The 9,693-nt window shown below is 45.5% G+C and overlaps 42 pseudogenes; all 42 read left to right on the top strand.

Annotated features, from left to right (window-relative positions):
* The first annotated feature begins 288 nt into the window (after positions 1-288).
* LOC140080408 (5S ribosomal RNA) lies at positions 289-407 on the top strand (annotated as a pseudogene).
* Positions 408-479: 72 nt separating this feature from the next.
* On the top strand, positions 480-598 carry LOC140099583 (5S ribosomal RNA; annotated as a pseudogene).
* Positions 599-668: 70 nt separating this feature from the next.
* Positions 669-787, top strand: LOC140080407 (5S ribosomal RNA; annotated as a pseudogene).
* Positions 788-859: 72 nt separating this feature from the next.
* On the top strand, positions 860-978 carry LOC140091966 (5S ribosomal RNA; annotated as a pseudogene).
* A 70-nt stretch (positions 979-1,048) lies between these two features.
* Positions 1,049-1,167, top strand: LOC140080406 (5S ribosomal RNA; annotated as a pseudogene).
* Positions 1,168-1,239: 72 nt separating this feature from the next.
* Positions 1,240-1,358, top strand: LOC140091965 (5S ribosomal RNA; annotated as a pseudogene).
* A 70-nt stretch (positions 1,359-1,428) lies between these two features.
* Positions 1,429-1,547, top strand: LOC140092984 (5S ribosomal RNA; annotated as a pseudogene).
* Positions 1,548-1,806: 259 nt separating this feature from the next.
* On the top strand, positions 1,807-1,925 carry LOC140080405 (5S ribosomal RNA; annotated as a pseudogene).
* Positions 1,926-1,995: 70 nt separating this feature from the next.
* Positions 1,996-2,114, top strand: LOC140080404 (5S ribosomal RNA; annotated as a pseudogene).
* A 70-nt stretch (positions 2,115-2,184) lies between these two features.
* Positions 2,185-2,303, top strand: LOC140090253 (5S ribosomal RNA; annotated as a pseudogene).
* Positions 2,304-2,562: 259 nt separating this feature from the next.
* LOC140099582 (5S ribosomal RNA) lies at positions 2,563-2,681 on the top strand (annotated as a pseudogene).
* A 70-nt stretch (positions 2,682-2,751) lies between these two features.
* Positions 2,752-2,870, top strand: LOC140099581 (5S ribosomal RNA; annotated as a pseudogene).
* A 70-nt stretch (positions 2,871-2,940) lies between these two features.
* On the top strand, positions 2,941-3,059 carry LOC140080203 (5S ribosomal RNA; annotated as a pseudogene).
* Positions 3,060-3,310: 251 nt separating this feature from the next.
* LOC140092689 (5S ribosomal RNA) lies at positions 3,311-3,429 on the top strand (annotated as a pseudogene).
* Positions 3,430-3,499: 70 nt separating this feature from the next.
* Positions 3,500-3,618, top strand: LOC140087797 (5S ribosomal RNA; annotated as a pseudogene).
* Positions 3,619-3,688: 70 nt separating this feature from the next.
* On the top strand, positions 3,689-3,807 carry LOC140093916 (5S ribosomal RNA; annotated as a pseudogene).
* Positions 3,808-3,877: 70 nt separating this feature from the next.
* LOC140080403 (5S ribosomal RNA) lies at positions 3,878-3,996 on the top strand (annotated as a pseudogene).
* A 70-nt stretch (positions 3,997-4,066) lies between these two features.
* Positions 4,067-4,185, top strand: LOC140089543 (5S ribosomal RNA; annotated as a pseudogene).
* A 70-nt stretch (positions 4,186-4,255) lies between these two features.
* Positions 4,256-4,374, top strand: LOC140083957 (5S ribosomal RNA; annotated as a pseudogene).
* Positions 4,375-4,444: 70 nt separating this feature from the next.
* Positions 4,445-4,563, top strand: LOC140085692 (5S ribosomal RNA; annotated as a pseudogene).
* Positions 4,564-4,633: 70 nt separating this feature from the next.
* On the top strand, positions 4,634-4,752 carry LOC140080401 (5S ribosomal RNA; annotated as a pseudogene).
* A 70-nt stretch (positions 4,753-4,822) lies between these two features.
* Positions 4,823-4,941, top strand: LOC140095394 (5S ribosomal RNA; annotated as a pseudogene).
* Positions 4,942-5,011: 70 nt separating this feature from the next.
* LOC140085980 (5S ribosomal RNA) lies at positions 5,012-5,130 on the top strand (annotated as a pseudogene).
* A 448-nt stretch (positions 5,131-5,578) lies between these two features.
* On the top strand, positions 5,579-5,697 carry LOC140085691 (5S ribosomal RNA; annotated as a pseudogene).
* A 70-nt stretch (positions 5,698-5,767) lies between these two features.
* On the top strand, positions 5,768-5,886 carry LOC140099580 (5S ribosomal RNA; annotated as a pseudogene).
* A 70-nt stretch (positions 5,887-5,956) lies between these two features.
* Positions 5,957-6,075, top strand: LOC140080400 (5S ribosomal RNA; annotated as a pseudogene).
* A 72-nt stretch (positions 6,076-6,147) lies between these two features.
* Positions 6,148-6,266, top strand: LOC140091962 (5S ribosomal RNA; annotated as a pseudogene).
* Positions 6,267-6,336: 70 nt separating this feature from the next.
* LOC140092983 (5S ribosomal RNA) lies at positions 6,337-6,455 on the top strand (annotated as a pseudogene).
* Positions 6,456-6,714: 259 nt separating this feature from the next.
* Positions 6,715-6,833, top strand: LOC140080398 (5S ribosomal RNA; annotated as a pseudogene).
* A 70-nt stretch (positions 6,834-6,903) lies between these two features.
* LOC140080397 (5S ribosomal RNA) lies at positions 6,904-7,022 on the top strand (annotated as a pseudogene).
* A 70-nt stretch (positions 7,023-7,092) lies between these two features.
* Positions 7,093-7,211, top strand: LOC140090252 (5S ribosomal RNA; annotated as a pseudogene).
* Positions 7,212-7,470: 259 nt separating this feature from the next.
* Positions 7,471-7,589, top strand: LOC140099579 (5S ribosomal RNA; annotated as a pseudogene).
* Positions 7,590-7,659: 70 nt separating this feature from the next.
* LOC140099578 (5S ribosomal RNA) lies at positions 7,660-7,778 on the top strand (annotated as a pseudogene).
* A 70-nt stretch (positions 7,779-7,848) lies between these two features.
* LOC140080192 (5S ribosomal RNA) lies at positions 7,849-7,967 on the top strand (annotated as a pseudogene).
* Positions 7,968-8,218: 251 nt separating this feature from the next.
* LOC140092688 (5S ribosomal RNA) lies at positions 8,219-8,337 on the top strand (annotated as a pseudogene).
* Positions 8,338-8,407: 70 nt separating this feature from the next.
* On the top strand, positions 8,408-8,526 carry LOC140078439 (5S ribosomal RNA; annotated as a pseudogene).
* Positions 8,527-8,596: 70 nt separating this feature from the next.
* LOC140091777 (5S ribosomal RNA) lies at positions 8,597-8,715 on the top strand (annotated as a pseudogene).
* Positions 8,716-8,785: 70 nt separating this feature from the next.
* LOC140080396 (5S ribosomal RNA) lies at positions 8,786-8,904 on the top strand (annotated as a pseudogene).
* A 70-nt stretch (positions 8,905-8,974) lies between these two features.
* On the top strand, positions 8,975-9,093 carry LOC140089542 (5S ribosomal RNA; annotated as a pseudogene).
* A 70-nt stretch (positions 9,094-9,163) lies between these two features.
* LOC140083944 (5S ribosomal RNA) lies at positions 9,164-9,282 on the top strand (annotated as a pseudogene).
* A 70-nt stretch (positions 9,283-9,352) lies between these two features.
* LOC140085690 (5S ribosomal RNA) lies at positions 9,353-9,471 on the top strand (annotated as a pseudogene).
* Positions 9,472-9,541: 70 nt separating this feature from the next.
* On the top strand, positions 9,542-9,660 carry LOC140080395 (5S ribosomal RNA; annotated as a pseudogene).
* Positions 9,661-9,693: the final 33 nt, after the last annotated feature.

The raw sequence follows: 9,693 nt of genomic DNA, 5'->3' as shown, positions 1-9,693 counted from the left end.
CTGGCTGGGAATCCCAAGTTCTGTTGAGCTTTTTGAACCTGAAAATTGTGTTAGTTTCTCTATGAGATAGTAAAAGAAGGTTCAAATTGAACAGCTGCTGTCAACGGCCATTCTAAGCTGAATGTGCGTGCTCTTGTCGGATCACAGCAGCGATGCGGCTTAAGGCTTGGCAAGTACCAGCATGGGAGACTGGCTGCGAATTCCAAGTTCCGTTGACCTTTTTGAACCTGAAAATTGTGTTAGTTTCTCTATGAGATAGTAAATGAAGGTTCAAACTGAACAGCTGCTGTCAACGGCCATTCTAAGCTGAATGTGCCTGCTCTCGTCAGATCGCAGCAGCAATGCAGCTTAAGGCTTGGCAAGTACCAGCATGGGAGACTGGCTGGGAATCCCAAGTTCTGTTGACCTTTTTGAACCTGAAAATTGTGTTAGTTTCTCTGTCAAAGATGGTAAAAGAAGGTTCAAATTGAACAGCTGCTGTCAACGGCCATTCTAAGCTGAATGTGCCTGCTCTCGTCAGATCGCAGCAGCAATGCAGCTTAAGGCTTGGCAAGTACCAGCATGGGAGACTGGCTGGGAATCCCAAGTTCCGTTGACCTTTTTGAACCTGAAAATTGTGTTAGTTTCTCTATGAGATAGTAAAAGAAGGTTCAAATTGAACAGCTGCTGTCAACGGCCATTCTAAGCTGAATGTGCCTGCTCTCGTCAGATCGCAGCAGCAATGCAGCTTAAGGCTTGGCAAGTACCAGCATGGGAGACTGGCTGGGAATCCCAAGTTCTGTTGACCTTTTTGAACCTGAAAATTGTGTTAGTTTCTCTGTCAAAGATGGTAAAAGAAGGTTCAAATTGAACAGCTGCTGTCAACGGCCATTCTAAGCTGAATGTGCCTGCTCTCGTCAGATGGCAGCAGCAATGCAGCTTAAGGCTTGGTAAGTACCAGCATGGGAGACTGGCTGGGAATCCCAAGTTCTGTTGACCTTTTTGAACCTGAAAATTGTGTTAGTTTCTCTATGAGATAGTAAAAGAAGGTTCAAATAGAACAGCTGCTGTCAACGGCCATTCTAAGCTGAATGTGCCTGCTCTCGTCAGATCGCAGCAGCAATGCAGCTTAAGGCTTGGCAAGTACCAGCATGGGAGACTGGCTGGGAATCCCAAGTTCTGTTGACCTTTTTGAACCTGAAAATTGTGTTAGTTTCTCTGTCAAAGATGGTAAAAGAAGGTTCAAATTGAACAGCTGCTGTCAACGGCCATTCTAAGCTGAATGTGCCTGCTCTCGTCAGATGGCAGCAGCAATGCAGCTTAAGGCTTGGTAAGTACCAGCATGGGAGACTGGCTGGGAATCCCAAGTTCTGTTGACCTTTTTGAACCTGAAAATTGTGTTAGTTTCTCTATGAGATAGTAAAAGAAGGTTCAAATAGAACAGCTGCTGTCAACGGCCATTCTAAGCTGAATGTGCCTGCTCTCGTCAGATCGCAGCAGCAATGCAGCTTAAGGTTTGGCAAGTACCAGCATGGGAGACTGGCTGGGAATCTCAAGTTCTGTTGACCTTTTTGAACCTGAAAATTGTGTTAGTTTCTCTATGAGATAGTAAAAGAAGGTTCAAATTGAACAACTGATGTCAACGGCCATTCTAAGCTGAATGTGCGTGCTCTTGTCGGATCACAGCAGCGATGCGGCTTAAGGCTTGGCAAGTACCAGCATGGGAGACTGGCTGCGAATTCCAAGTTCCGTTGACCTTTTTGAACCTGAAAATTGTGTTAGTTTCTCTATGAGATAGTAAAAGAAGGTTCAAACTGAACAGCTGCTGTCAACGGCCATTCTAAGCTGAATGTGCCTGCTCTCGTCAGATCGCAGCAGCAATGCAGCTTAAGGCTTGGCAAGTACCAGCATGGGAGACTGGCTGGGAATCCCAAGTTCTGTTGACCTTTTTGAACCTGAAAATTGTTAGTTTCTCTGTCAAAGATGGTAAAAGAAGGTTCAAACTGAACAGCTGCTGTCAACGGCCATTCTAAGCTGAATGTGCCTGCTCTCGTCAGATCGCAGCAGCAATGCAGCTTAAGGCTTGGCAAGTACCAGCATGGGAGACTGGCTGGGAATCCCAAGTTCTGTTGACCTTTTTGAACCTGAAAATTGTTAGTTTCTCTGTCAAAGATGGTAAAAGAAGGTTCAAATTGAACAGCTGCTGTCAACGGCCATTCTAAGCTGAATGTGCCTGCTCTCGTCAGATGGCAGCAGCAATGCAGCTTAAGGCTTGGTAAGTACCAGCATGGGAGACTGGCTGGGAATCCCAAGTTCCGTTGACCTTTTTGAACCTGAAAATTGTGTTAGTTTCTCTATGAGATAGTAAAAGAAGGTTCAAATTGAACAGCTGGTGTCAACGGCCATTCTAAGCTGAATGTGCGTGCTCTTGTCGGATCACAGCAGCGATGCGGCTTAAGGCTTGGCAAGTACCAGCATGGGAGACTGGCTGCGAATCCCAAGTTCCGTTGACCTTTTTGAACCTGAAAATTGTGTTAGTTTCTCTATGAGATAGTAAAAGAAGGTTCAAACTGAACAGCTGCTGTCAACGGCCATTCTAAGCTGAATGTGCCTGCTCTCGTCAGATCGCAGCAGCAATGCAGCTTAAGGCTTGGCAAGTACCAGCATGGGAGACTGGCTGGGAATCCCAAGTTCCGTTGACCTTTTTGAACCTGAAAATTGTGTTAGTTTTTCTATGAGATAGTAAAAGAAGGTTCAAATTGAACAGCTGCTGTCAACGGCCATTCTAAGCTGAATGTGCCTGCTCTCGTCAGATCGCAGCAGCAATGCAGCTTAAGGCTTGGCAAGTACCAGCATGGGAGACTGGCTGGGAATCCCAAGTTCCGTTGACCTTTTTGAACCTGAAAATTGTGTTAGTTACTCTATGAGATAGTAAAAGAAGGTTCAAATTGAACAGCTGCTGTCAACGGCCATTCTAAGCTGAATGTGCCTGCTCTCATCAGATCGCAGCAGCAATGCAGCTTAAGGCTTGGCAAGTACCAGCATGGGAGACTGGCTGGGAATCCCAAGTTCTGTTGACCTTTTTGAACCTGAAAATTGTGTTAGTTTCTCTATGAGATAGTAAAAGAAGGTTCAAATTGAACAGCTGCTGTCAACGGCCATTCTAAGCTGAATGTGCCTGCTCTCGTCAGATCGCAGCAGCTTAAAGCTTGGCAAGTACCAGCATGGGAGACTGGCTGGGAATCCCAAGTTCCGTTGACCTTTTTGAACCTGAAAATTGTGTTAGTTTCTCTATGAGATAGTAAAAGAAGGTTCAAATTGAACAGCTGCTGTCAACGGCCATTCTAAGCTGAATGTGCCTGCTCTAGTCAGATCGCAGCAGCAATGCAGCTTAAGGCTTGGCAAGTACCAGCATGGGAGACTGGCTGGGAATCCCAAGTTCTGTTGACCTTTTTGAACCTGAAAATTGTGTTAGTTTCTCTATGAGATAGTAAAAGAAGGTTCAAATTGAACAGCTGCTGTCAACGGCCATTCTAAGCTGAATGTGCCTGCTCTCGTCAGATCGCAGCAGCAATGCAGCTTAAGGCTTGGCAAGTACCAGCATGGGAGACTGTCTGGGAATCCCAAGTTCCGTTGACCTTTTTGAACCTGAAAATTGTGTTAGTTTCTCTATGAGATAGTAAAAGAAGGTTCAAATTGAACAGCTGCTGTCATCGGCCATTCTAAGCTGAATGTGCCTGCTCTCGTCAGATCGCAGCAGCAATGCAGCGTAAGGCTTGGCAAGTACCAGCATGGGAGACTGGCTGGGAATCCCAAGTACTGTTGACCTTTTTGAACCTGAAAATTGTGTTAGTTTTTCTATGAGATAGTAAAAGAAGGTTCAAATTGAACAGCTGCTGTCAACGGCCATTCTAAGCTGAATGTGCCTGCTCTCGTCAGATCGCAGCAGCAATGCAGCTTAAGGCTTGGCAAGTACCAGCATGGGAGACTGGCTGGGAATCCCAAGTTCTGTTGACCTTTTTGAACCTGAAAATTGTGTTAGTTTCTCTATGAGATAGTAAAAGAAGGTTTAAATTGAACAGCTGCTGTCAACGGCCATTCTAAGCTGAATGTGCCTGCTCTCGTCAGATCGCAGCAACAATGCAGCTTAAGGCTTGGCAAGTACATGCATGGGAGACTGGCTGGGAATCCCAAGTTCTGTTGACCTTTTTGAACCTGAAAATTGTTAGTTTCTCTGTCAAAGATGGTAAAAGAAGGTTCAAATTGAACAGCTGCTGTCAACGGCCATTCTAAGCTGAATGTGCCTGCTCTCGTCAGATCGCAGCAGCAATGCAGCTTAAGGCTTGGCAAGTACCAGCATGGGAGACTGGCTGGGAAAACCAAGTTCCGTTGACCTTTTTGAACCTGAAAATTGTGTTAGTTTCTCTATGAGATAGTAAAAGAAGGTTCAAACTGAACAGCTGCTGTCAACGGCCATTCTAAGCTGAATGTGCCTGCTCTCGTCAGATCGCAGCATCAATGCAGCTTAAGGCTTGGCAAGTACCAGCATGGGAGACTGGCTGGGAATCCCAAGTTCTGTTGACCTTTTTGAACCTGAAAATTGTTAGTTTCTCTGTCAAAGATGGTAAAAGAAGGTTCAAATTGAACAGCTGCTGTCAACGGCCATTCTAAGCTGAATGTGCCTGCTCTCGTCAGATCGCAGCAGCAATGCAGCTTAAGGCTTGGCAAGTACCAGCATGGGAGACTGGCTGGGAATCCCAAGTTCTGTTGACCTTTTTGAACCTGAAAATTGTGTTAGTTTCTCTATGAGATAGTAAAAGAAGGTTCAAATTGAACAGCTGCTGTCAACTGCCATTCTAAGCTGAATGTGCCTGCTCTCGTCAGATCGCAGCAACAATGCAGCTTAAGGCTTGGCAAGTACAAGCATGGGAGACTGGCTGGGAATCCCAAGTTCTGTTGACCTTTTTGAACCTGAAAATTGTTAGTTTCTCTGTCAAAGATGGTAAAAGAAGGTTCAAACTGAACAGCTGCTGTCAACGGCCATTCTAAGCTGAATGTGCCTGCTCTCGTCAGATCGCAGCAGCAATGCAGCTTAAGGCTTGGCATGTACCAGCATGGGAGACTGGCTGGGAATCCCAAGTTCTGTTGACCTTTTTGAACCTGAAAATTGTTAGTTTCTCTGTCAAAGATGGTAAAAGAAGGTTCAAATTGAACAGATGCTGTCAACGGCCATTCTAAGCTGAATGTGCCTGCTCTCGTCAGATGGCAGCAGCAATGCAGCTTAAGGCTTGGCAAGTACCAGCATGGGAGACTGGCTGGGAATCCCAAGTTCTGTTGAGCTTTTTGAACCTGAAAATTGTGTTAGTTTCTCTATGAGATAGTAAAAGAAGGTTCAAATTGAACAGCTGCTGTCAACGGCCATTCTAAGCTGAATGTGCGTGCTCTTGTCGGATCACAGCAGCGATGCGGCTTAAGGCTTGGCAAGTACCAGCATGGGAGACTGGCTGCGAATTCCTAGTTCCGTTGACCTTTTTGAACCTGAAAATTGTGTTAGTTTCTCTATGAGATAGTAAATGAAGGTTCAAACTGAACAGCTGCTGTCAACGGCCATTCTAAGCTGAATGTGCCTGCTCTCGTCAGATCGCAGCATCAATGCAGCTTAAGGCTTGGCAAGTACCAGCATGGGAGACTGGCTGGGAATCCCAAGTTCTGTTGACCTTTTTGAACCTGAAAATTGTTAGTTTCTCTGTCAAAGATGGTAAAAGAAGGTTCAAATTGAACAGCTGCTGTCAACGGCCATTCTAAGCTGAATGTGCCTGCTCTCGTCAGATCGCAGCAGCAATGCAGCTTAAGGCTTGGCAAGTACCAGCATGGGAGACTGGCTGGGAATCCCAAGTTCCGTTGACCTTTTTGAACCTGAAAATTGTGTTAGTTTCTCTATGAGATAGTAAAAGAAGGTTCAAATTGAACAGCTGCTGTCAACGGCCATTCTAAGCTGAATGTGCCTGCTCTCGTCAGATCGCAGCAGCAATGCAGCTTAAGGCTTGGCAAGTACCAGCATGGGAGACTGGCTGGGAATCCCAAGTTCTGTTGACCTTTTTGAACCTGAAAATTGTGTTAGTTTCTCTGTCAAAGATGGTAAAAGAAGGTTCAAATTGAACAGCTGCTGTCAACGGCCATTCTAAGCTGAATGTGCCTGCTCTCGTCAGATGGCAGCAGCAATGCAGCTTAAGGCTTGGTAAGTACCAGCATGGGAGACTGGCTGGGAATCCCAAGTTCTGTTGACCTTTTTGAACCTGAAAATTGTGTTAGTTTCTCTATGAGATAGTAAAAGAAGGTTCAAATTGAACAGCTGCTGTCAACGGCCATTCTAAGCTGAATGTGCCTGCTCTCGTCAGATCGCAGCAGCAATGCAGCTTAAGGTTTGGCAAGTACCAGCATGGGAGACTGGCTGGGAATCTCAAGTTCTGTTGACCTTTTTGAACCTGAAAATTGTGTTAGTTTCTCTATGAGATAGTAAAAGAAGGTTCAAATTGAACAACTGCTGTCAACGGCCATTCTAAGCTGAATGTGCGTGCTCTTGTCGGATCACAGCAGCGATGCGGCTTAAGGCTTGGCAAGTACCAGCATGGGAGACTGGCTGCGAATTCCAAGTTCCGTTGACCTTTTTGAACCTGAAAATTGTGTTAGTTTCTCTATGAGATAGTAAAAGAAGGTTCAAACTGAACAGCTGCTGTCAACGGCCATTCTAAGCTGAATGTGCCTGCTCTCGTCAGATCGCAGCAGCAATGCAGCTTAAGGCTTGGCAAGTACCAGCATGGGAGACTGGCTGGGAATCCCAAGTTCTGTTGACCTTTTTGAACCTGAAAATTGTTAGTTTCTCTGTCAAAGATGGTAAAAGAAGGTTCAAACTGAACAGCTGCTGTCAACGGCCATTCTAAGCTGAATGTGCCTGCTCTCGTCAGATCGCAGCAGCAATGCAGCTTAAGGCTTGGCAAGTACCAGCATGGGAGACTGGCTGGGAATCCCAAGTTCTGTTGACCTTTTTGAACCTGAAAATTGTTAGTTTCTCTGTCAAAGATGGTAAAAGAAGGTTCAAATTGAACAGCTGCTGTCAACGGCCATTCTAAGCTGAATGTGCCTGCTCTCGTCAGATGGCAGCAGCAATGCAGCTTAAGGCTTGGTAAGTACCAGCATGGGAGACTGGCTGGGAATCCCAAGTTCCGTTGACCTTTTTGAACCTGAAAATTGTGTTAGTTTCTCTATGAGATAGTAAAAGAAGGTTCAAATTGAACAGCTGGTGTCAACGGCCATTCTAAGCTGAATGTGCGTGCTCTTGTCGGATCACAGCAGCGATGCGGCTTAAGGCTTGGCAAGTACCAGCATGGGAGACTGGCTGCGAATCCCAAGTTCCGTTGACCTTTTTGAACCTGAAAATTGTGTTAGTTTCTCTATGAGATAGTAAAAGAAGGTTCAAACTGAACAGCTGCTGTCAACGGCCATTCTAAGCTGAATGTGCCTGCTCTCGTCAGATCGCAGCAGCAATGCAGCTTAAGGCTTGGCAAGTACCAGCATGGGAGACTGGCTGGGAATCCCAAGTTCCGTTGACCTTTTTGAACCTGAAAATTGTGTTAGTTTTTCTATGAGATAGTAAAAGAAGGTTCAAATTGAACAGCTGCTGTCAACGGCCATTCTAAGCTGAATGTGCCTGCTCTCGTCAGATCGCAGCAGCAATGCAGCTTAAGGCTTGGCAAGTACCAGCATGGGAGACTGGCTGGGAATCCCAAGTTCCGTTGACCTTTTTGAACCTGAAAATTGTGTTAGTTACTCTATGAGATAGTAAAAGAAGGTTTAAATTGAACAGCTGCTGTCAACGGCCATTCTAAGCTGAATGTGCCTGCTCTCATCAGATCGCAGCAGCAATGCAGCTTAAGGCTTGGCAAGTACCAGCATGGGAGACTGGCTGGGAATCCCAAGTTCTGTTGACCTTTTTGAACCTGAAAATTGTGTTAGTTTCTCTATGAGATAGTAAAAGAAGGTTCAAATTGAACAGCTGCTGTCAACGGCCATTCTAAGCTGAATGTGCCTGCTCTCGTCAGATCGCAGCAGCTTAAAGCTTGGCAAGTACCAGCATGGGAGACTGGCTGGGAATCCCAAGTTCCGTTGACCTTTTTGAACCTGAAAATTGTGTTAGTTTCTCTATGAGATAGTAAAAGAAGGTTCAAATTGAACAGCTGCTGTCAACGGCCATTCTAAGCTGAATGTGCCTGCTCTAGTCAGATCGCAGCAGCAATGCAGCTTAAGGCTTGGCAAGTACCAGCATGGGAGACTGGCTGGGAATCCCAAGTTCTGTTGACCTTTTTGAACCTGAAAATTGTGTTAGTTTCTCTATGAGATAGTAAAAGAAGGTTCAAATTGAACAGCTGCTGTCAACGGCCATTCTAAGCTGAATGTGCCTGTTCTCGTCAGATCGCAGCAGCAATGCAGCTTAAGGCTTGGCAAGTACCAGCATGGGAGACTGTCTGGGAATCCCAAGTTCCGTTGACCTTTTTGAACCTGAAAATTGTGTTAGTTTCTCTATGAGATAGTAAAAGAAGGTTCAAATTGAACAGCTGCTGTCATCGGCCATTCTAAGCTGAATGTGCCTGCTCTCGTCAGATCGCAGCAGCAATGCAGCGTAAGGCTTGGTAAGTACCAGCATGGGAGACTGGCTGGGAATCCCAAGTACTGTTGACCTTTTTGAACCTGAAAATTGTGTTAGTTTTTCTATGAGATAGTAAAAGAAGGTTCAAATTGAACAGCTGCTGTCAACGGCCATTCTAAGCTGAATGTGCCTGCTCTCGTCAGATCGCAGCAGCAATGCAGCTTAAGGCTTGGCAAGTACCAGCATGGGAGACTGGCTGGGAATCCCAAGTTCTGTTGACCTTTTTGAACCTGAAAATTGTGTTAGTTTCTCTATGAGATAGTAAAAGAAGGTTTAAATTGAACAGCTGCTGTCAACGGCCATTCTAAGCTGAATGTGCCTGCTCTCGTCAGATCGCAGCAACAATGCAGCTTAAGGCTTGGCAAGTACATGCATGGGAGACTGGCTGGGAATCCCAAGTTCTGTTGACCTTTTTGAACCTGAAAATTGTTAGTTTCTCTGTCAAAGATGGTAAAAGAAGGTTCAAATTGAACAGCTGCTGTCAACGGCCATTCTAAGCTGAATGTGCCTGCTCTCGTCAGATCGCAGCAGCAATGCAGCTTAAGGCTTGGCAAGTACCAGCATGGGAGACTGGCTGGGAAAACCAAGTTCCGTTGACCTTTTTGAACCTGAAAATTGTGTTAGTTTCTCTATGAGATAGTAAAAGAAGGTTCAAACTGAACAGCTGCTGTCAACGGCCATTCTAAGCTGAATGTGCCTGCTCTCGTCAGATCGCAGCATCAATGCAGCTTAAGGCTTGGCAAGTACCAGCATGGGAGACTGGCTGGGAATCCCAAGTTCTGTTGACCTTTTTGAACCTGAAAATTGTTAGTTTCTCTGTCAAAGATGGTAAAAGAAGGTTCAAATTGAACAGCTGCTGTCAACGGCCATTCTAAGCTGAATGTGCCTGCTCTCGTCAGATCGCAGCAGCAATGCAGCTTAAGGCTTGGCAAGTACCAGCATGGGAGACTGGCTGGGAATCCCAAGTTCTGTTGACCTTTTTGAACCTGAAAATTGTGTTAGTTTCTCTA

This window comes from Engystomops pustulosus, chromosome 9, assembly GCF_040894005.1.
Source record: "Engystomops pustulosus chromosome 9, aEngPut4.maternal, whole genome shotgun sequence".
Classification (NCBI taxonomy): domain Eukaryota; kingdom Metazoa; phylum Chordata; class Amphibia; order Anura; family Leptodactylidae; genus Engystomops; species Engystomops pustulosus.
The sequence above is the reverse complement of the archived record's forward strand: the minus strand, read 5'-3'. Positions and strand labels throughout refer to the sequence as shown.